Source organism: Peromyscus californicus, unplaced genomic scaffold, assembly GCF_007827085.1.
Source record: "Peromyscus californicus insignis strain IS unplaced genomic scaffold, ASM782708v3 Scaffold_19__1_contigs__length_69161282, whole genome shotgun sequence".
Taxonomy (NCBI): Eukaryota; Metazoa; Chordata; class Mammalia; order Rodentia; family Cricetidae; genus Peromyscus; species Peromyscus californicus.
Window position 1 is genome coordinate 35,348,364 of NW_026294491.1, and position 23,580 is coordinate 35,371,943.

Sequence of the window (23,580 nt, forward strand, 5' to 3'; positions counted from 1 at the left end):
TTTGCACCGACACACTATCTTTTTCTCATTCTCAACCCATCTGCTGTGGGTGAACTTGGACGGCTCCTGTGGGCAGGTGGCCAAACCTGGGAAAATCTAGTGCACAGAATCTAGTGAATGACTTATCATGTTTTGTATTCTGGAGGCAAAGGACACCTACGTTAGAAAATGATTTTATCCAAATACTCCCAGATGGTGATATTCGTAATAAACTGCCTTCAGTGGCCCTGGTCTTTCCTTGAAGAGGATGGCAGATGACTATAGCATAGGTTATCTTGTCCTCAGATGCTGAAGAACATTTATTCGGATGACTAATTGAGAACAAATTAGAGATCTCATCTTAGGTTGGTACAGCTTCCATGGGAACAAATAGCCCTTTGACCTGACACCTGGACCTAGCTCTGCTGCAGGATGCTATGTTTCCAAGTTTGCAAAGAACCAGGATGGAAGTCATAATGCACCCTGAGATCTGAAGCCGCAGGCAAAGCCGAGAAGCAGCACACCCACTGCTTGGCCAGCATGTTGACTTTGGAATGAGACTTTCTCATGGTACCTCTCTGCCTATAAAATCCTTTAATTCATGGTCAGGTTCAAATTTCTACTTAGGGGAGTGTCAGTAGCTGTGGTGGCTTGGATGAGAATGTTCCGCCCATGGGCTCATAAAGTTGCATGCTTAGTCCCCAGCTGATGAGCTGTTGGGAAGGATTAGGAGATGTGTCCTTGTTGGAGGAGGTGTGTGTTGCTGGTGGTGGGCTCTGTTCTCTCTCTCTCTCTCTCTCTCTCTCTCTCTCTCTCTCTCTCTCTCTCTCTCACACACACACACACACACACACACACACACACAGACACACTCCCTCTCCCTCTCATGCTCTCTCACTCTCTCGCTCTCCTTCTCTCCCCCACCCCTGCAGATCAGGATATAGATCTTCTCCAGCACCATGTCTACCATGCTGCCCACTGTGATGATAATGGACTAACCCCATGAAACTGTAAGCCAGCCCTCAATTAAATGCTCTCTTGTATAAGAATCGCCTTGGTCATGATGTCTCCCTATAGCAGTAGAACAGCGACTCATACCGTAGTCAACTTCAATTTCCACTCAGCTAAACATGGTCTCTCTTTGGTTTAGAAGATCCTGATAAATGCCCACAAGGTGCTGCTACCGTCTACGCTTGTCTATAATGATCCAAGTCAGGTGGTATCCAAGTCCCAGCTCCCTGAGGGGCTACTTTTGTTCCACGGTGCTTGTGTGAGTCATTCAGCCCACCTGAGGATCATATGTGCTCCTCAAGAGAAGGGTTTAAGAAGGATCACCTACTTGGGACTGAGATGTTCTGTACCCCTTACGTCGGGCCCTGGACAGGGTGAAAGAAGAGTGTCCTCAGAACGTCTTCCTCACAGCTGTTGGCTTTATGTGAGGCCTCCATGAAGAGGGCTCCATCCTAAGTGGGAAAAGGGGAGGGGGCAAGCAGTGGAGGCCATAACGGAAACCATTCTCACTCTTTAAGAACGTTTCCCAAACTAATCTGGAGCCTGGGGGAATCTAGCCTCATAGAGAGCTGGACCTTTTGATTTGCCAAACTCAGAGATGATGCAGTGAGCTTTGCCTCAGGAATTCTTTTTCATTCTTTTATTGCACCGAAAGTCTTATCTTGCTGCATCTGAAATGGAGAGTGAGAGCGCAAATATCATCACTTTAATTATTGATAAAGCAAAATACACGGAGTAAGTGTCAGCTCTACCAGGGGCATGGCCCCATGTCCTGCATGCATACTCTGCTCAGGGGATGATGGTGGCAGGACCCTCCCCTTCTCTGGGAGGAAGCTGCAGCCATGAATGCTTATGGTTGTAATTTCAGAGTACTGAGGTTTCCATCCTCCTTGCTTTCATATGAAATGCCCCTTCCCAATGGGACATCTCTCTTCTCCTTGAAGCTTAAAAAAACAAACAAACAAACAAACAAAAAACCCACCTTACTCATGGGAATTCTAGAATCCAGTCAGTTCCTGCTCCTGGGTACCCTTCATCGTTAGCATGTCTTGTGCACTCTCCTCACATCTGGCTTTATGAGGGCTGCTTCCATCATTAGCTCCGATCTGTGATTCCATCTACATCATTCGGCTCCTCAATGACCCATGGCTTGTCAGGTGCTGCCGTTTGGCGATGAGTGACCATGTGACAGGCTGGGGATGATGTTGGGGAGAGGCTTACGTGAGCACTGTTCTAGTAGGGGCAGGAGCACCCAGAGGGTCTCACAATGGCTCCCTGTTACCATGCTTTCAGATGCCGTTACATAGCCATGCACAACCTGCAAAGCCTCCTGACTTTCTCTGAGTGTGCGCAGAACACCCCAGGAGCTCCTGCCTGGCCAGGCCCTCTCCAGGGAAAGGTTTTGTAGAGGATAAAGAGGCAGAGGCTGCTCTGAACATGCCAGTACACTAACTACCCAGTGGCAAGACATCAGGGCCCACGGAGTTCTAATCTATTTCAAACGAGAGGGGAAACTGAGAAGGATGCTATGAACTGAACTTGGGACATATCCATCTTCATAGCAACCCAGTCAGGAAATCGAATTTTTCACACAATTCTGTGGAAAGAGGGAGCCACAGAGATAAAAAATGCCCAGGCACAGAAAGCCATCTGAGACCCTGAAACCCAACTACAGAAAATAGGAGAGAGATGGAAAACCAAAGCCTAGACATAGCTCTTGCCCCTCCCCGCTTCTACACACAAACACACACACACACACACACACACACACACACACACACACACACACACACACACACACACACACACACACCGTGTTAGTTCCTTTTCTGGTTGCTGTGATCAAAGACCTAACCAAAAGCAACTTAAGAAGGCTGGGTTTATGTTGGTGGCTCACTGTTCAGAGCAACACAGTCCATCACTGTAGGTCATCACCCACCCTCTGTCTTCTGTACCACATTCAGAAAGGTGTTCGTTCAACTCTCTCTGGAGACCTCTCTCGCTCTCACACAGTAAGGTGTGTCTCCTTGGTGCCCCTGGGGAGGCTGGGGAGACGGCTCAGTCCATGCACCAGGGACCTGAATTTGATCCTAAAAACCTACTCAAAAAAGGCAGGCTTTGTGGCTTGCTCCTAATCCCAGCAAAGGGAAATAAGGAAAGGCAGGTTCCTGGGCCTCAGAGGTTAGCCAGCATATTCTTCTTCTTGGCAAGTGCCAGCCTGGTAAGAGACCACCTCTCAATCAATCAATCATTCAATGTAGATGGTACCTGAAGAAGGACACTGAAGTTGTCCTCTGGCCTCCACACACATGTGCACACAGGAATACACACTACCCCCGAGACACACACACACATACACACACACACACACACACACACACACACACACACACACACACCCATAGATGTTTCTTAACCCTATAAAGCTGACAGTTAAAATTAATTATTGTAGTCTCCCCTCCTGTCATGTGTCCATAAAATGTGTGTTTGAAGCAGTGTCAGGACAGCCTGTGGTACTGAGGGGTATTTAGTTGAAAGTACTTATTCCAAGTCCTGTGACCAGAAAAGCCTGTATGATACCCCAGAAGACCCCATGTGTCATTTGACTCACAGTGCCCAGGGACAGTCTGGGATGGAGCGCAAGGACCGGCCTTGGTGCTTACACCCTTTCCATCCTGTGTGTGTGTGTGTGTGTGTGTGTGTGTGTGTGTGTGTGTGTGTGTGTGTGTATTCAACACCAACTTTGCACAGGTCAAAGACCTTCCACATCCTCTCTTGGCTATGAGTGACAGCAAAGTTCATAGGCAATGACCTGCAGTGTGACACACACGAACACAATAAATGCCACTACTCTGGGGTGGGAGCAGGAGAGAGATGAGCTCCAGAGCCCCGTGTACAAAGGCAGGGAGGGTCTGAGTGTGCAGGTGAGTGATGTAATGGAGTTCAGATTTTAGAAGCGTCACTCCATGGCCTGCAGAGGATGGATTGTGAAGGGAACAAAGTGGAAGCAGGATGGCAATTAGAGAAGCAGCAGTAAACCATGGGAACACAGGGATCTAAGTGCATCTGGAGGCGTGGTGATTGACAGGCGAGTCACATGAGCAATGGTGAACGAAGATCACTGAACCTGGAGTTGGGGATACAGACTCCCTAGATCACAGGAAGAAAGAGAAGGTCAGAGAGAGGCAAGAAGGGGTAGGGAGGAGAATGTAGGCTCTCTGGGTGTGCGTTATTTTAGGGTGCCATAAGACACTTAAGAGAGTGATGGACATAAGAACTGGGGGGTTCCTACAAGAGAGGGCTCTCACCCATTCCCCACATTACTAAAGGCACCCAAACAAATACACCATTCATTTGTTGCTTTTTACAGTGTATTGACATAGATTTGTTGCAGAATGGCTTCCTAGGCCCTCAACAGAGAGACTATAATAAAGCCATGGGGTGACAGCAGCAGGCTGTGTTTATTGACTGACTTGATGTTTCCAACACCCCTGTACCTCCTCTTCATCCATCTGTCCCCAGATGGTCACCTATAGAGGGTGGCCCTGAGAGTACAGGGTGGCAATCAGGCCTCCAATATACTAACCACTTTCATCGCTATGAAAGAATACCCAACATACACTATGTGAAGAAGAAAGGCATATTCCGGCTCATGGTTTCAGGAGTTCCAGCCCATGGTTGGCTGGCTCCTTTGGTATGGCCTGTGGGGAGATAGAATTTCACGGTGATGGGATCACATGTCACAGGAGGCTGCACGCCTGACAGTCAGGAAGCAGGGAGAGAATGCCTGCATGGATGGAATTCCTCCTTCTTCCTCTCTGGTCCCATGTGGACCTTCACATTCAGCGTTCAGAGTCGGGTCTCCCTTCCTTAGTTAACCATCTCTTGAGATGTCCTCACAGACTCCCAGAAGAGGGCTTTGCTAATCTAGGTGTCTCTTAAGCCAACAGTCAAAGTTAACCACCACACAGAGGTAAGGTTGAAAGGGGAGTGGAACGGAGACCAGGATGTGGTGATATTTTGTTTTATGATCTAACAAAGCTTGCCTGAAGATCAGAGTGCCGAGCTAAGCCACCGGTTAGCCATAGAGGTCAGGTAGTGGTGGCCCACACCTTTAATCCCAGCACTCAGAAGGCAGAGGCAGATGGATCTCTGTGAGTTGAAGGCCACCCTGGGCTACACAAGACTGATCCAGTCTAAAAGAGAAACAGAGCCAGGCAGTGGTGGCACACACCTTTGATCCCAGCCTTTGGGATCTCATGCCTTTAATCCCAGCACTAGGGAGGTGGAGACAGGAAGTGATATGGCTGGGCAGAGAGAGGAATAAAAGATGGGAGGAGACAGGAACTCAGTCCCTTTTGGCTGAGTTGTTGGTGAGGTGAGAGGTGGTTGTTGTTTGTTTGTTGCTAGAGTTTTCCTGCCTGGCCCACAGTCAGGACAAATCTCTCTCACCCGCCAGTCCCAAGCCGCTCAAACCCGACCAAGTAAACACAGAGACTTATATTGGTTACAAACTGTATGGCCGTGGCAGGCTTCTTGCTAACTGTTCTTACAGCTTAAATTAATCCATTTCTATTAATCTATACCTTGCCACGTGGCTTGTGGCTTACCGGTACTTTACATCTTCCTTATCCTGATGGCAGCTGGTAGTGTCTCCCCCACCCAGCTTCCTGTTCTCTCAATTCTCCTCTCTGTTAGTCCCGCCTATACTTCCTGCCTGGCCACTGCCAATCAGTGATTTATTCATTGACCAATCAGCAACACATTTGACATACAGACCATCCCATAGCACTTGTTCCTTTATCTCTCTAATCTTTCAGCATTTACCCCAATATCTGGCTCCAGGTTTTTATTAAGACCAATTAAGATTCATGCTACACCAGGAGTCTTGATTTCTACCCCTGGCTAACCTTTGTGACCTTGGGAAAGTCACTGACCTGTCTGAGTGATATTGCTCTGACGATACAGTGACCCCCCCCCCCACTGTTGGTATATTGAGAGTCCAGGGATGGGGAGAGTCTGGGCCTCGGGCATGCACTGGCTTTCCTGAATGTGGAGAACTTATTCTTCATCCTTCACCCTTTCTACAGCCTTCTGGACCAAAGAGGAAAGCGGTTACAGCCAGTCCTGGCTTCGGCTAGGGCCTCCCTTCGCCATGTGGGGCAGCCCTGGAGCCTACCCAATATCCCTTTCTAGTGTAGCTCATGTGGTGGATGAAGGTCCAGAGGACATCTCAGTTTCTAAACATCAGTGGGATGATAAGCGTTCCCCTCTCTGCCACCTTTCACACCTCATCAAGCACATACCCCCACTTCTAAAAGCTGCTATGGAGCTGGGACAAGCATCCCTCAGTCTCCATCCTCACTCACAGACTTGTTACTACTGTTTAAGCAAGGATCCCAACCTTTGACAGCCTGAGCCTCAAGTTCGGGTCCCTGCACTGAGGAGGAGGGATGTGCACACAGGGTGGGTAGTCTCTGGGGCTTGGGAGGCTCAGAATCAGCCACGGCAACCCGAAGAACAAAGTCCTCCCACAGCAGAGATTTCCCCGGAGATGTTGCCATGGTAAAGGAGGATGGTGGAGCAGCTGGTGCTCGAAGAACCACTAGCACTAACAGAGGCCCCTGGCGGTGCACACAGATCCACCCAGCTTCATTTCATCCGACTAGCGTGAGGCAGCAAAGGCTCTTTTGCCAAGGGGTTGTGTGTGTGTGTGTGTGTGTGTGTGTGTGTGTGTGTGTGTGTGTGTAAGAACACAGGGTCTCCAGCATGCACTCAATCACTGAGCTATACATCCGGCCCCCTGGATGTGTTTTATGATGACCAAGAATCCAAGTTTGGCTTGGATAATTCTGAAGCTTCTTGTTTACTTGTGAACTCAGGAGGCTTTTGAAGAAACCGGCAAAATTAGTGTGTGACTACTGTCACTCAAAATGTAAAATTGGATTACCAAGATGCAAAACAGCAATAGTGATAGGAAGAGATTCTCACCCCTAGGACCTGTCATCAGGATGAGGAGAAGACAGTGGAGAGCTTCGTGGCCAAGTGCCAGGCAGAGGTTTTGAGTGGGGAAGTCCTGAGTGGTCCTTTTTTCCACCTGCAACTCCTGCCTGAGGATAAATGAATGCAGAGCCTGCTTCTCCTCACACATTCTCATTGGTGGAAACCTGTGTGTCGAGGTTCTGATTGGTGGAAACCTAGATAATGCAGCTTCTGATTGGTAGGAGCCTGCCTAGTTGCAGGATTCTATTGATGAATTCATGTACAGTGCAGATTTTGATCAGTGGGAGAGTTGGAATATCTGGCCTGTTGTTAACTATCTCAAACCATCATGCTGCCTATATATAGAAACATCATTTCCATGTACAGGCTTTTTCTTTTGGGCCACCAACCAGCTCCCAAATCATGACATGGAGACTTCTTATTAGTTATGAATGCTGGGCCTAGCTTAGGCTCATTTCTGGCTAGCTCTTTGAACTTAAATTAACCTGTTTCTCTTTATCTACCTTTTGCCATGGGCCTTTTACCTTTCTTTCCTTTTGTATATCTTACTTTCACTGCTTCTCAGGTCTGGCTGGCCTGCAGCTGCCTGGCTTCTTGCCCCAGGGATATACCTCTCTTTCTCCCTTGTTCTCTTCATTCCTCTTTCTCGAGCCTAGATGTCTCCTCCTATTTAGTCTCTCTGTCTTCCAGCCCTGCCTCTCCCTCTTCTGTCTAGCTCCTGGCCATTCAGCTTTTTATTAGACCAATCAGATGCCTTAGGCAGGCAAGGTGAAACAAATGTAACACATCTTTACATAACTAAACACACATCCTTACATCATTCAACAAATGCAACACACCTTTACACAGTTAAAGTAATATCCCACAGCATAAACAAATATAACACATCATTACATAGTTGAAATAATATTCCACAATGTTTCCATATTTCACCAAAGAAGAGAGACATACAGCCAAGGACAGAGCGCTAATTCACACACCCTCTTCATGTTCCTAAGCCTGTGAGAGTGAGATGGGTACACGGCAGATCATCTCAGAAGAGTCATAATTTAATAATCCAATAGGAGGCAAATATTCCAAGCAAGGGGGAAGAAAACAAAGAAGATTCTGCAAGATTTAAATTCACTGTGAGAAACTGTTTGTAATTCAAGTAACTCTGTGCTCTAAACCTCTGCTACTACAAGTAGCTTAACTTCTCTAAAGTTTGATTCTCTCATTTGCAAAATGTGGCCTGGTGACTCCAGAGTGACATTGTGCTAAGTGTCATAACAGCCACGAAATCACTTTTAGGGGGCCTATAAGGAACACAGAATAGCACTGTTCAGGAGATTAAGATTATGGTGAGTAATGTGCTATGAGCAATGTGCGTGGGAGATGATGGAGTGGATCCAGAGCTGGGAGAAAGAGGATGCATGAAAAGGCTTGGGTGATGCTGCTCCTCACCTCCAGCTTCTGCCAAGTGCACTACCGACCTTCTTCAAACAGGTTTCTTCTAGCTGCAGAGACACAAGGCAGAGAGATGGAGAAGGGAGCAGTGGCCTGATGGATCACAATCGTGTGTGTGTGTGTGTGTGTGTGTGTGTGTGTGTGTGTGTGTGTGTGTGTGTGTGTTTGCCTGACAGCTCAGCACACAGGTATTGGCCATTAGTGGAAGACGTTGTCTACGCTGGTCCAAGGGGACACATGGTAGGGGATGCCAAGGCTGGAGGAAACCTGCAGCTTGAGGAACCCCATGTGTATCATCCCTGATCTTTGTGCCCTTGTCTATCTCAGTGTCCCCCATTCCTAAAGACTTCCCATCTCCCTACTCCCGGGACATCCCTAGAGATCCCAGGCCTCCGGACTTTCACCGTAGCACCAATGATGCTGCATGTGGAAAGACTTTTCTTTCAACCACCGTGTTACCAGAGTCAAAAGTTATTCATATAAAACTATTAAAATAATTGTATTCTTACATTCCGGCAATCAAAGCACTAGGGAGGTGGGAGTAGAAACTCAAGGTCATCCTTGCCTACATACTGAATTCAAGGCCATCCTGTGATAGAGATCCCGGAGGTGGGAGAGGAAAGAAGAGTCAATATTAAATTGCCCAATAGACCAGCAACAAGAAAATCTTTTTAAAAAAAAAAATAATACTTAGGAGAATTCTATTCAATTCCATTCAAAATGCTTCCAAAACCTACCAGCAAAAAAAAAATAGACTTGGGAAAATAAGTAATATTTTGGTAAACATTCAAGACAGACAATTCAGTGTTTTGTTGAACTTCAATATAAAGAAAAGAAACCAAAAGGACAAACAAGTTCTGGTTGATTTGTTTTCTTTTGTTTTAAGCCGGTCGCTTTTGGATTTATTCTGATATGACACAATATTTAAAACACACAAAAAAGAGGGGTATGGTGGGTTAGTCAATCAGTGACAACATAGACTCACCTAAGAAGGGAGTCTCAGGGAAGATGGGCTACATGAGACTGCCCTGTGGGTGTGTCTGTGGGAGATTGTCCTGACTGTACTAACTAATGTGGGAAACCCAGCTCACTGTGGGCTGCACCATTCCGTAGGCAGGGGGTTAAGTGGGAAAAGCGGCCTGAGCAGTAAGCACGCAAGCGTTCATCCCTGTCTGCTCCTGACTGTGGACGTATGACCAGCTGTTTCAACTCCCTGCTTTGACTTCTCCACAGTGACGGGCTGTCACCTGGAATTGCGCACTCACGTCAGCCCTTTCTCCCCTGTGTGACTTTAATCCCAGAAACAGAAACAAAATGAGGACAAAGAGTGAATAATCAAACGACCTTATATTTATCTGCTACCCTCCGTCAACAAATATGAACTTGCCCCTGTGTGGAGATGCCTTTTTTTTTTCTGCTTTGTGATGGGAATTTTCATGATCAAGTGATTGATTAATTCAAGTATACTTGTAGGCAGAACTTCCCCACTGGCTAGACTCCATTTCTTATGCTACTTGGGGGATTTAATGCCTGTCCCGGAACACTCATTTTCTTCTGTTATTTGGTATCCAAGATGTTCATCTTCCTATCATTCTTACTGTGGGGAAAGAGAAACTCAGTGGCAGAACCACTACAAATGCAGGTCTGTTGGTTGTCAGCACCTGGGCATGGAAGATCATTTCTAAAATGCCGTGGGGCCCAGCATGGTGGCACGTGTCTGTAATCCCAGCCCTCGGAAAGTTGAGGCAGGGGGATTATCACAAATCAAGGTCAGTTTGCAATACATAGTAAGATCCTGTCTCAAAAAGGCAAAATAAGCAAACAAGTAAACAAACAAAAGACTCTGGAGCTTATAAAAGAGGCCCAGGTCCTTGTTTCAACAAAGTAAAAAAAAAATAAAAATAAAAATAAAAAACCTACTAAAGAATATTCCAAGGCCAACTAGAGACATCCTATCATCCCAACCAAAATGAGAGGAAATTCTTTCTTCCTGATTGGAAACTGTTCCTACCATTAGCCAAAGTGTTTGGGTAAAACATCTTTTAGAAGATGATGGAGCCTGAACCTGGTTTGTTGGTATCTCTTTATTCCAACCTCAGCCCCTCATAGTGAATCGCACCACTACTATTTGAGCAAACCCAGTAGGTCATGAATCTTAGCCACAAATGAAAAATTATTGTGTGAATGAAGTTATGAATATTAGCCATAAAGGAGAGCATTTTGTTCTTGTTTGTGTTGTGATTTGTTTTTGAGACAAGGTCTCACTGTGCAGCCTTGGCTTTCCTGGAGTTCACTACATAGACCAGACTAGCCTGGAACTCACAGAGACCCTACCTGCCTCTGCTGGCATTAAAGGTGTGTGCCACCACACCTGATGAATGAGAGCATTTTTAAGAACTAAAAAGTTAATGATGATAAAGAGATCATTGTTTTTACAATAACAGCTGAGGTTAGGGCAATGATAACTAAGTTTCTCTTGAGACCTTAGACGTTCAGGCAGCTGCAGGAACTAAAGCATCCTAAAGGCCTGGTCTAGATTCAAGGCATTGGCACAGAGGCCACAAGATGAGCTGGTCTGACACCCTAGGGTCAGGACACCTGCTGCCACCAGCTACAGCCCCTTCATCAAGTTTGGCTTCATCAGCTGGACACCAATGGGTCCAGGGAGGAACGGCATTCACCTGGTGCAGACAGGACATGGAAACCACACTGTATAATTATTTGAATAGGGAGAAACACAGCATAAGGATGTGTTAACTATTCCCAGGAGGCTCTCTACTGAGAAGAGAGGAAGACTCCAAAGAGCAGCCTAGGCCTACTAGGAAGGAACAATCATGGCTGGCATTGAAATGCAGCTAGAGAAAGCACTCACTGCTTTGGGGGTAACATCCAGGCCTCAGTCAGGGCCACACCTAGCATGCAGGAGGCATCTCCAGCCAAGAGCCCGAGAGTGCACACACACCTCCAGTTTATGTTCCACAGAAGCCATCAGTGAGTGTGGGAACACTCAGAAGCAGGAACAAAAGCCTGTTCCTTCTGACATGTTCCCCCCCCCCCCCACATCCCCACCCCTGAGCCTTCTAGTAAGAAATCTGACAAGGGAAGTTTCCAGGGTCCAGCCCCAATACTGCAAAGCAGAACGGAGAAGCATGGATTTCAGAGTTGAGCAGCAAATCACAGTCCTACTTACAGGCTTTCCAAATGGGAGACATCTCAGATGGCCGCTTCTAAAACTCAGTGAGTTAGCAGAGGTGACAGGGTTGTGCCTTGGAATAAGAGAGAAAAAGGACAATCTTCCAGACACGCATGACCACATGGGTTCAGGGAGGAAGAGTTGCCAATGACTTCGATGTGAGTCCACGTTTACAGAGCTCCAAACGAGCAAATTGACACGAGAGACCATTTAACTATGCACATATATATATATATATATAAAATATATAATATGTAATATATAGTTATAGTGTGATATAATATATATAACTTCTTAAGTGGATAAATTTTAATAGGCCATTCTTTTAAAAACTTTAATTTATTTTATGTGCATGAGTGTTTTGTCTGCGTGTACATATGTGTACCATGTGCATTCCTGGGTCTTTCAGATGTCAGAAGAGGGGTGGGAGCCCCTGGAACTGGAGTTATGGATGGTTATGAGGCACGATGCAGGTGCTGGAAACCAAACCTGGATCGTCTGCAAGAGTAGTCAGTACCCTTAACCACCGAGCCATCTTTCTAGCCTCATTAATAAGCAATTCTTAAATGATCAAGGTAATAAAAACAGCATCAAGGAAATGGTCTCTTCTGGGTGGGATGGGACTGGAGAGGAGAGAGCACATTAATACAGTAACAATGGTCTAGTTTCCATACTGATGGCAGTTTATGGACCTATGTCAAATGTAACTCAGACTAAAATAAAAGGAACCAAATTATCAAATACGGGTTGCAGAGTGCCGTGGTGGAAAGGTAAAACGGTTGCCTTGTTAGCATAACGTCCTGAAACTTACTGAAGCTGGAGCATGTGTCTGAATTTCCTCCCTTTGAATAAGCTGCTGGGGAAAGCATCATCGAGACTCCTCAAAAAAAAAAAAAGAACCACAACATGAACGCATGATCCCACCCTCTTACTTCCTGGTCCACCCAAAAGAATTGAAAATGGGGATTCTAATGGGCATTTATTTTTTAAAACACTTAAAAATATTTTTCAGTGTGTGTGTGTCTGTGTGTGTATGTGTGTGTGTACATGTGATACGACATGCATGTGTGAGTGGGTGTGCATTCGTGAGTGTAGGTGCATGCATGTCATAATGCCTACATTGAAGTCCGAGGACACCTTTCAGGAGTCAATTGTTTCCTTCCACTGTGGGATCTGAGGATGCCACTCAGGTGGTCAGGCTTGTGTGGCAAGCATATTTACCACACAAATGTGGCTCCTCTGACAGATATTTCTATGTGTCATTCATAGCAATGTTATTCACAATAAACAAGAGTTGAAACTACCCAACTGTCTTCCAGTGAATGAATGGATAGGTGATCAACACTATACAAAGGAGGAAATTCAAACATATGCTGCAGCTTGAGTAAGTTTTGGAATAATATGCGAATAAGACAGCCATGGAAGGACAGATCCTGTAGGAGTCTACTTAGCAAGGAGAGCCACACCAACACACAGATGTACAGTCAGCGGGGGGTGCCATAGCTGATAATGATCCCACAAGATGACGTCACCTAGTGACACTGTAGCCATTTTAATGTGTGCAAGTAGAGTCTATGACATTCACACGGAGATGAAATTACCTACCTGTTTCTCAGAACTTACCTCCAGTCTTAAACACAACATGATTAAACTTAAGAGTCCTCAAATACAAAGAAATGGTAAGTACAAGGGTGGTTGTCAGGGGTTGGGAGGAAGGAAGGCTGGGGGGTGTTTAAGGAGGACAGAGTTTCTGTTTGGGAACATAAAGAAGTCCTGGAGATGGATGGTGGTTAACAGCTGCACAAGACTGTGAACGCCACACAATGGTACACTTCATAGGGTCCACAATGCTAGGGGTGTGACTCTATCCCCAGCACCATGAATGAATGAATGGACACTTAAGAATCCAGTGTTGAGTTCTATGCCTACTAGAAAGGCTGAGAAGGTTCATTCAAGGACCCTGAGTTACCTCATTGGGAACAGTTGACACTGGGAGTTCATGAGATCTAGTCCAGATCTTTACTTGATGAAGAGTTTTCAGAGGGACACAGTACAATGATGGAGTACTTGTCTAACATGGATGACATGCTAGGGTCAATTTACAGTATCACAAAAAATTGAAGAAACAACAAAAAAGCAGTATCTCAATAAAATAGGCAAAGAATAGTCGATTCTTTTCAGCACCGGGGTTGAGCCTAGGACTTCACATACAAGGCAAGAGATCTAACATGAGTTACAACTCCAAGCCTCTTCTTACTTTTTTTTAATCTTGACATAGAGTCTCATCTTGTTGTCCAAGCAGGCCTTGAACGCACTCTGTATCCCAGGCTGTCCTTGAATTTGAGATCCTCCTGCCTCAGCGTTGCAAATTCCTAGGACTACAGACCTGCACCACCAGGCTAGGCTAAGAACAAGTCATTCTTCAAAATGTATCCCTGACTCCCTGATCCTCACCCCCATCCCGCTCCCACCGAAATTTCCTGCCATGTTGGAAAAGCTCATTCTGGGGCAAGAGCCATCACTGGACCGGATTTCAGGCTGCCACCCTCAGAGGATGACTGAATGCCCCACCCATCCTGATCCTTCACACACACTGCAGAAGGCATCTCCCTCAGGAAGCTTCGGCCTCCTCCGCCATCCTCAGTCCCACCAGGGTCTCGCCTCACTGCCCAGGGCTGTGTTTTCCTTAACAAGCCAGGAGGCTCAGCCAGGACAGGCTCCAGTGGCCCCATATGCTCAACAGGTGCTCGATAAAAAGGGTGGGGCTGAATGCGTCACATGCCTCTAACTTTTTCCGCCCCAAGGCAGACTTTAACTTGACTCATCATGACACCTAGTGGTGACTTCTCTCCTCTTCTCTCCAACAAGATCCATAAGATAAGCGCAGTTTCCAACTTGTAGCAAAGGCCTTCTGGGAACCTGCTGTGAGCCAGGGACCACTGGATGCCTTGGATGGCCCGTGCCTGACCTCTGTGGGTTTACCGGCCAGCGGCACTCACATCTCCTCAGAGGCAGCGCAGCACTGACCTTGCCCCGTGGCAGGAAGCAGCCCAGGAACCTGAGGCGCTCGGGTTGTGGAACTGGCATGGAGAAAGGTAGCTGAGCCATGGAAACTGTCTCTACTACATGGCGTTACCCCTCCATATCCTGCTTATGGTCCCCTTCGAAGATGACTTGGTCCCATGTTTCAAGGTGATATCCCAGTTTTACTCTCATCTTCAAATATTCCCAGGAAGGCCCTAAGCCAAGCCATGTTGGATTCCTTTATTTCTCCCCCTCCCCCTCCGCACAGGAGGAAGGTCAGGGAGCGAGATACACAAGGGAGGCCCTGTCCTGCCCTCAACCTTCTTTTCCTCCAGTGTCTGTTTCCTCCTTACCTCTTTCAGTAAAATTTAAAAACCAAATCTTAGTGAGATAACATTTGGGAAGCAAAATAGACCTGGGCTCCTCACAGTACGAGCAGGACCAAGCAAACGAAAACTCCAAACTGCAGAGAAAACCAGGTGATATTTTTACCTGAGCCTGTGGAAGTGCTTTGCAGAGGCCTCAGCTTCTAATGGAGTTCCTTCTCAAAAGCCCACTGTTGGCTGAACATGCATTTGCTGCATTTAACTTACATCACAGTGTGGCCCAGCCCGCCTTAAACACGCTAGGGCACTTGCATTGGCCTACAGTTGGGCAGCCTTCTAACCCAAAGCCCATTTTGTAACAGCATGGGGAGTATTTCCCCTAATTTAATGAATGCTGCACTGAACCAGAGAGTCAGGATGGGTCTATGGCATGGGAAGCTAAAGGAATGATTTTGTGCAATTGCAAAGTCTAAAAACCGGGGATCACGCATCAGAGGTCCAGTCTTACCAGGAGACATACGAGAAAATGGAGAAACATTTAACTCCGTATTACTTCCATGTGGTCAAAGTGAAATATAAGACAAAAAATAAATAAATAAACAAGCTGTGCTGGCTAATCCTGGTGGTCAACTTGATTGGATCTGAGATCGGCTAAGGCTTGCACCTGGCCAGGTTTATGGGGGCATTTCTTTCTAGAAGGATCAGTCAAAAAGGGAAGACGTCACCAGAGTGGGCGGCACCTTCTGGTCCAGATGTGAGTGGTCTGGGGGAAACCGGTGCTGCTTCCTCTGCCCGCCTTCGCTCCCTGCTTCGGAGAGCAGCCACCCTGCCGTTGCCGCTGCCCGCCTTTGCTCCTTGCTTCAGAGAGCATTCACTCTGCCTTTGCCGCTGCCCGCCTTCCCTCTTTGCTTTGCAGAGCATCCACCCTGCTGTTGCTGCTGCTGCTGTAATCCTTCGCAGACCACAAAACCGCGTTTCTTTGGCCTTCCGATGTGGAGTGAAAACCAGAGGCTCTCCAAGAATCATCTAGGCTTTCATTACCAGACTAGGACTGCCGGGGCATCCAGAATTATGAACTAAGTAGATACCAGATTCTCAGGCTCTCTAACATGCCATATGCCAAGGGCTAGTACCTTAATATGTAAATGACTATAAATTAATAAAAAAAAAAAGCAGGCCTCAATAAAATAGGTTTGAAAAAGATATAGTTCTTCAAAAGACATGCAAATTAGGGTTGGGTATAGCTAAATGGTAGAGCTTTTATATACACACATAAGACCCTGAGTTTTATACTCGGTACCTCACAAAAAAAGGAGACACAAATCACCAATTATATGACAATTTAAAATAAAATTATTTGGTATAAGTCAAGACATTGAAGATTTGCAATGTTTAATGTTGACTGAAGTATCTGTAGAGGTGTTAAAGTGGTGTGTTTTCAGAGAAAATGTTCATATAAGATGTAAAAACAGCATATGCATTCATCTTTTATCCTGTAAACTACTTCTAGGAATAAATTCTAAGAAAACAGTTACTGAATAAAGAGACAATCAGCAGAATGGGATAAAATCTAGGTGAATGTGATAGGATTAGTATCTAGACTATATAAAGAACCCAAAAACAAATAGTCAAAGGACTCAGTTGATAAATAGACTAATTAAATCAGTAAGCAGTTCCCAAAAGATGAAATACAAATGATCAATAAGTGTATTTAAAAAAAAAAAACCCTGGAGGTTCACTTGCCATCTGAAAAACACAAAACAGAATTATTTTAAGATTCCGTCTCACCCCAGTCAGAACGGCAGTCATTAACAAACAAGTAACCAGAAATGCTGGCGAAGATAGAGGAACCCTTATACACTTCTGATGGGAATGTAAACATGTCCTGCCACTATGGAAGCTAGTAGGCAGGTTTCTCAGAAAGCTACACAGACCCAAGATATGACCCAGTCATGCCTACCACTCCTAAATACTCACCGGAAGGCCTCCAGGTCACCACATCCCAGAGACACCTGCACACATGTTCATAATAGCCAAGTTATAGAACCCGCCTAGGTGACCAATCATAGGGGAATGGATTCAGGAAGTGTGATATATACACAAGAAGATCTGTTTCAGCTAGAAAGAATAACCGAGTTTTATTGTCTGTAGGAAAATAGACACTGCTAGAGACAATTGGATTAAGCAGAGGAAGCCGGTCTCGGTGATTCCGAGATCGTATACATTAATAGATGCATAAAATTCTGAGTGCCGTGAAAGGACGAGAAAATTGTCCAGGGATGAATCAACAGGGACTAACAGGAGGGGGAGAGTCAGGACAAGGGAGGGTAGGAAGTTTGTGTGGGTGTGCTCAACGTACAATATGTACTCCCGTAGAAAAACATCCTCATGTACTATGTTCAATCAAAAACAATAAAGCAACTAGGAGCACAAAGGTACAACAACATGCCATCAAAGCAAAAGCACGTATATGTGTGTGTACTTAAAATAATTTGCTTCCCATAGAGTACTAACTTTCATTTATGAAGCCAATAACTTGACTAAATACTGACCTAGCAGGTCATTGATCCTGTACTATCCTATCTCAGTTTCAGATGTGATAATGCAACGCTGTGTTTATTAACACAACCCTGCCCCGGAATACACTGATGAGCCTTATCAGCTGGGAAAATGGGAGAGTTGCCTGCAAATCCCATGCGGACTCCACACATTCACTGCACATTCACTGTTCAACCTGCCCACCAAGCTCTTCCTTCCCCCTCTGCTTGTCTTTTTTTAGCTCCCTGCCAGAATCCTAAGCCTGCTTGTCCTGAGCGACGCCCTGGGCATTCTTACTCTTTCTGAAGGCACCAACCCTGTCTCCACACAGCTGCTTGCAGACCCCCGCCCTGTCTCCACACAGCTGCTTGCAGACCTCCACCCCATCTCCACACAGCTGCTTGCAGACCCCCGCCCCCTCTTCACACAGCTACTTGCAGACCTCCACTGCTGGACCCTAATTCAAAGAGCATTATTTCCTCTCCATCTTCCCCAGTAGCTACCAAGATTTACAACTTGCTTGCCTTGTTTTTGTTTTTTCTCTCAAACTCTAATAAAATAGTTTTTAAGCTTAAAAGAGGGGGAGGGGGGCTGGTTTTATCTATGGCTGGATGTAGGATGTTTATTTCCTTCGTAGAGATTTTTAAATCTAGACAACAAGAATGCATTGTTTTAACATGTGAAAATGCAAATTAGCTTCGTAAGGACAGAATAAGCCCTACCTTGTCCGACTCAGTTTCGACGCCTGACAGCTGAGGAACATAGTCGGTGAATGAGGAACCATAGAGAAGTTGCATTCTGGGACTCCTAATTCCCTTTAGGGGAGCATGATCTTTACAAGGACCTCCTGTCAGGCCCAGGGCACGAGGCACCACGGCAACACTGCACACTCCAATGCTGATTCAGAAAGCACAGAGCCGTCAGCAAGTGGCCTTGCTGGGTTTCCTGGGTTTCCTGTGTCACGGGTTTTCCTGCCTAGAATAGTTCCCTCCCTGGGCTCCCATTTACAGTAAATGTAATTACATCTTAATGGCATCCATCTCGATCTGTCACTTTTTCCACGGCTCCTATTTTTAACCAGCACAACGGGAACATTTGTCCTCTCGTTCACTGATGAGTTTTCAGGCCACGGTTTGGCTTTTAAGATGACAGTGCCCTGAATCTTGTTGTGGATTCTTGAAATAACAGCCTGTAATTAAGACAATGGAGCACAAGCAACCTCATTCGGGTAACAACGGTGGCTCAGCACTGAGCACAGGACTCAGCAGCTGGGCTACAATGGAGAGCGTGCCCTGGTGTTTAGAAGCCATTAGTCAGGCTGCCCAGCTGAGACAGGAAGGCAGCCTGGGCTATTTCCTCCTCAGGACAAGCCCCGGAAGTAGATCCACCCCTTGCACAGTGGCATGGGACTGACGGGGCAGCTGAGCTCTCTACCAATCCAAGTGCAATGGAGAAGTGGGTTTGCTCTACCCCCTTGGACCTTGACTATCTTGAGAGTTTTAAGCTCTAGAATGTCACAGAGCCACACAACTTCCACTTGGGACACTCCCTTTTGAAGTCCATGACAAGCAAATCTGTCCAAGAATCCCCATCATTCATCCAGCCTTCTAACCACCTCAGCTGGGCTCAAGCATTGGAAAGATGATTCAGGCCTGGCCCTTGAGTCCCCAACACCCTCTTGTGTCTTTCCCTTACTGGGGTGCCTACACTGTAGAGCGTGGACAAGCCATACCCACAGCGTCTTGGTCCATGAAATTTGTAGAGATGATGGCAGCCATGCTATTCATAGAGTTCATGGGTTGTTGGGCAGCAATGCTAACCCGGTCTCCAGACTTGATGTATGACTTTACTAGTACTTTCCTGAATTAGAGACCCTGTTCTAAGCAAGATACAACATTAATTTGCAGTATAATGCTAACACATCTTTTTCTCACAGCCCCATGGAATCCACACAAAGATGTCTGGATTTTTACAGTAGAGTAAATCAGAACTCGGCCAAAGCATGTCACGGAGGTGGAAGCCAGTGACTGAGCCAGGCAGGAGAGAGCCTTTAAATTGAGGGCACAGATCTCCAGGGTACAGGCCTTAAATCCCTGGACAGTTCATTTGCTCAAACCTTTCTGCCCAAAGCTATTCATGGCCTCAGGGATCTACTCAGCACCCTTTGTTCTTTGTCTTGACTTAGTGGGAGGAGATCTGAGGCACTGGGGAAATCCACCTATTTTGCATACCTTAACATAAATCTCCCACGTGCCTGACTATTGTCTCCCCAGGAAAGGCCAACCTCATTATGCATCTTTCAGACCAGCCTCAGGAAGAATCCTGATTCTGACCTGATTTCTTGCAGACCCAGGGCAAGCAGGCACTAATTTACATCATGCAGCCAATGAATGATACAGCCTTCAGCTGTGAACCCCCTTGGCAGTCATTGTATTTGGGCACACATTTGAGCTCCCCTCTCCCCGCCCCCATGCTCCATATTCTTGTGTGCTTACTCAGCAGGCCTGCTGTCTCCAAAAGAGGACACTGCGAGAGAGTGGCCATCAAGGACCTCCAGGAGCTCTTAGGAGCTGAATTTCTCTGCTTCCTTAAGCACCTGCACACCCACTGGCACATTCTGAACGACCAAGGATAAAGCTTGTAACCTTTAGTATAACCCCTTTTCCCTAACACTCTTCGGCTGCCTCGAGTTTTTTCCTAGAGTAGGTCCAACCCTGACAGGGGGTGCCATTAGATCAAGTTAAAAATCTCTTCCCCTCTAGGTATCAATCAGAAATCAATGACACCTTCCATCTGGCTGATCCTTTCCAAATGAAAGAAAGTCGGAACAGAAATGGCCTCTTTACACACCTCCAGTCCTGTTTGCATTCAGTCTCTCATGTTCCCTCCTCTCACTTTCTTTCTTCTCCTCTCCCTCCCCTCCCTTCTTCTTCTTCTTCTTCTTCTTCTTCTTCTTCTTCTTCTTCTTCTTCTTCTTCTTCTTCTTCTTCTTCTTCTTCTTCTTCTCTCTCTCTCTCTCTCTGTCTCTCTCTCTGTCTCTCTCTCTGTCTCTCTCTCTGTCTCTCTCTCTGTCTCTCTCTCTGTCTCTCTCTCTCTCTCTCTCTCTCTCTCTCTCTCTCTCTCTCTCCTCTTTCTCTTTTTCCTATCATGTTCCTGTGGGTCTAGGGTTAGGTTAGCAGCGGGTTATACAAGTATAGACAGGGCAAGTCCTAGGAGAACTGCATCTATTTGAAATAAGAGATTGTCTTAGCCGGGCGGCAGTGGCACACACCTTTAATCCTAGCACTTAGGAGGCAGAGCCAGGCAGATCTCTGTGAGTTCAAGGCCAGCCTGATCTACAGAGTGAGATCCAGGACAGGCACCAAAACTACACAGAGAAACCCTGTCTCGAAAAACCAATATTGTCTTAGGGTTTCTATTGCTCTGATGAAACACCATAACCAAAAAACAAGTTGGGTACGAAAAGGTTTATTTGACTTATATTTGCATATTGTTGTTCATCACTGAAGGAAGTCAGGACAGGAACTCAAACAGGGCAGGAACCTGGAGGCAGGAGCTGATGCAGAGGCCATGGATGGTTGCTGCTTACAGGCTTGCTCCTCATAGTTTGCTCAGCCTGCTTTCTTATAGAACCCAGGACCACCAGCTCAGAGATGTGATCATCTCTGGGTCCTCCCACATCAATCAATGATTAAGAAAATGCCCTACAGCCAGATTTTAATGAGGTGTTTTCTCAATTGAGATTCTCTCCTTTCAGATAACTCTAGCTTGTGTCAAGTTGACATAAAACTAGCCAGCACAGCTATATAGCTTCCATGCCATGGAAAGGACATCCCTACATGACTTAGAACTCATTTCAAAGGTATTCTCTCCCAACCCACTGGCACCGATTGCAATGTAAACATACATCCACCAACACTGTAAGTTCATTCTTCCAAGACTAGTCACCAGCAGGAACAGAGGCAGGACAGAGCTTGGGAGAAGGCTTGGGGGACGATAGGAAAAAAGGAACGAGAAGCTTTGAGGGCCGCTCCCCCACACTACAAAACGTCCCTTCTGCTTCGTGTTCTGTCCATTTCCTCTCTCAAGCCCGTTCTAATGCAATGAGAAACGGAGAATGTGCCTTGGACCCCAGTGGCCTTCATCCTGCTGTGTTGTGGATATCGCTCTATATAAACAAAACATTGATTGGCCAGTGACCAGGCAGGAAGTATAGGTGGGACAAGGACAGAGGAGAATTGAGGAAGGAGGAAGGAAAGAGGGGACCGCCTGGAGCCACCGCCAGGACAAGGAAGATGTAAAGTACCGGTAAGCCAAGAGCCACGTGGCAAAGTAAAGATTAATAGAAATGGGCTGAATATAAGAGTGAGAGCTAGACAATGATAGGCCTAAGCTAATGGCCAAGCAGTTTAAATAATGTAAGAGTCTGTGTGTTTATTTTATAAGTGGGCTCTGGGACTGGCGGGACTTGGCGGCGGGAGCTGGAGAAAAATTCTCCAACAACACTGCTGAGTGTGGAAACCATGTGCCTCTACTGAGGACCCGCATCTTGAGGCTGGAGAGATGGTTAAGAGAATCCACACCTTAAAATTCTCCAGAGATAACTGGAAGGCCCAGATGGCCCAACCGTGCTCCAACCTCCTGACTCCTATTGATACCATCCCAACCTTCAGAGGCTGAGCCTCCTCACACTGGTGAATGGCTGGGTAAAACTCAAGACAGTGTGATGCCGTAGTGGGTATGAGAAGTCAGTGAGGGAAAATGATAAAATAGCAATTTCATCGCTACAATCCAGGAAGAATTGTCCTGGAAGTGATGAAGTCAGGTGTGACAACTGAAAGGCTTCATGCTTTCTATGGAAAGGCTTCTTCTGGCTCAGACAACAGAAAGCAAAAAAAGGCCTAGAGAGATGAGTACTTCCTAACACACTAAGAAAAATATGGAAGAACACAGGAATAAGTACGTTATACGAGAAATACTGTGTGCAATGGCAGCCACATAAGACATAAGGAAAATGGCAGGAAGTTTCCTAAGTGAGAAAGTTAAAAGATGCCATTAAGAATTTATCCCCTTAAGTTTTACTGATGTACTTACAAGTTTCCAGGTCGTATGAGGCCCAACTGAGCATCAAAAGCAGTAGACCAGGAAGCTAAGCCCACATTGCAAATCTTTCCTGTGCTAACGTCTCGAAATGAAATAAAATAGGATGATGATGATGATGATGATGATGATGATGATGATGGTGGTAGTGGTGGTGGTGGTGGTAACAGCAAGACCACAGGCACCCACGAAACCTGCATCTTCACTTAATTCCCACAATGAAGACACAGGCTGGCTCCTCTGCGTAGACAGGAAACCGGGGCCCAGGAAAGTCATGGGCTCCCTAATAGCACTATGAGAGGCTCACAAGCTCTACGCGTGAGACAAAGATAGTCAAGGGGCCATGTATTTCAGGAAGGTTGGTGCCCTTCAAGTTCTCTCGGGTCTCAGCCTGACATATTCAACAAGATCCTCATTTGGCCACCCAATCAATTCTCAGGGAAGATCTGGACCCAACCAGCAGAGCTTCATACCCACTTATAAACCAGAGAGCCAATGTCCTGTTTCAGAAGGTCCTACATTTCCATCAGGTCAGCTCACAGTTCACTGTTTGTTTTGTTTTGTCTTGTCTTGTTTTGTTTTCACTGTGTAATTAAACTGAAAGAAATACCGACCCGTTTCTTGGGCTGGGATAGAGCTCAGCAGAAGGGCGCTGTCCTAGTGTGCACAGGGCCCTGAATTCAGCATCACACACTGGGGGGCCGGGGGGGGGGGGCGCGGGGTAAGTGCTGACAACAGTTACTTTTATTAAGTATTATAAGAGCCAAGCAACTTAATAAGTTTATGACCAAACATACTTAGCTATTTGAAAAAAGATAGATAGATAGATAGATAGATAGATAGATAGATAGATAAAAACTGGAAGAAAATTAATGTACGTATTCTGCTTCTTATTGATGCCAGGGGAGTGAATGATGGACACCCGCACAATGCCTTCAGCTCGGAGCTAGAGGCTAATGT

General features: G+C 46.2%; 1 long non-coding RNA gene across 1 annotated transcript; it reads right to left on the reverse strand.

Moving 5' to 3' along the window:
* Positions 1 to 144: 144 nt before the first annotated feature.
* LOC128114804 (uncharacterized) lies at positions 145 to 18,436 on the reverse strand. Its single transcript, XR_008219910.1, has 3 exons — positions 18,243 to 18,436; positions 1,973 to 2,183; positions 145 to 1,661 (listed from the first exon to the last, which is right to left on the reverse strand). It is a non-coding gene; the product is annotated as an uncharacterized LOC128114804 (long non-coding RNA).
* Positions 18,437 to 23,580: the final 5,144 nt, after the last annotated feature.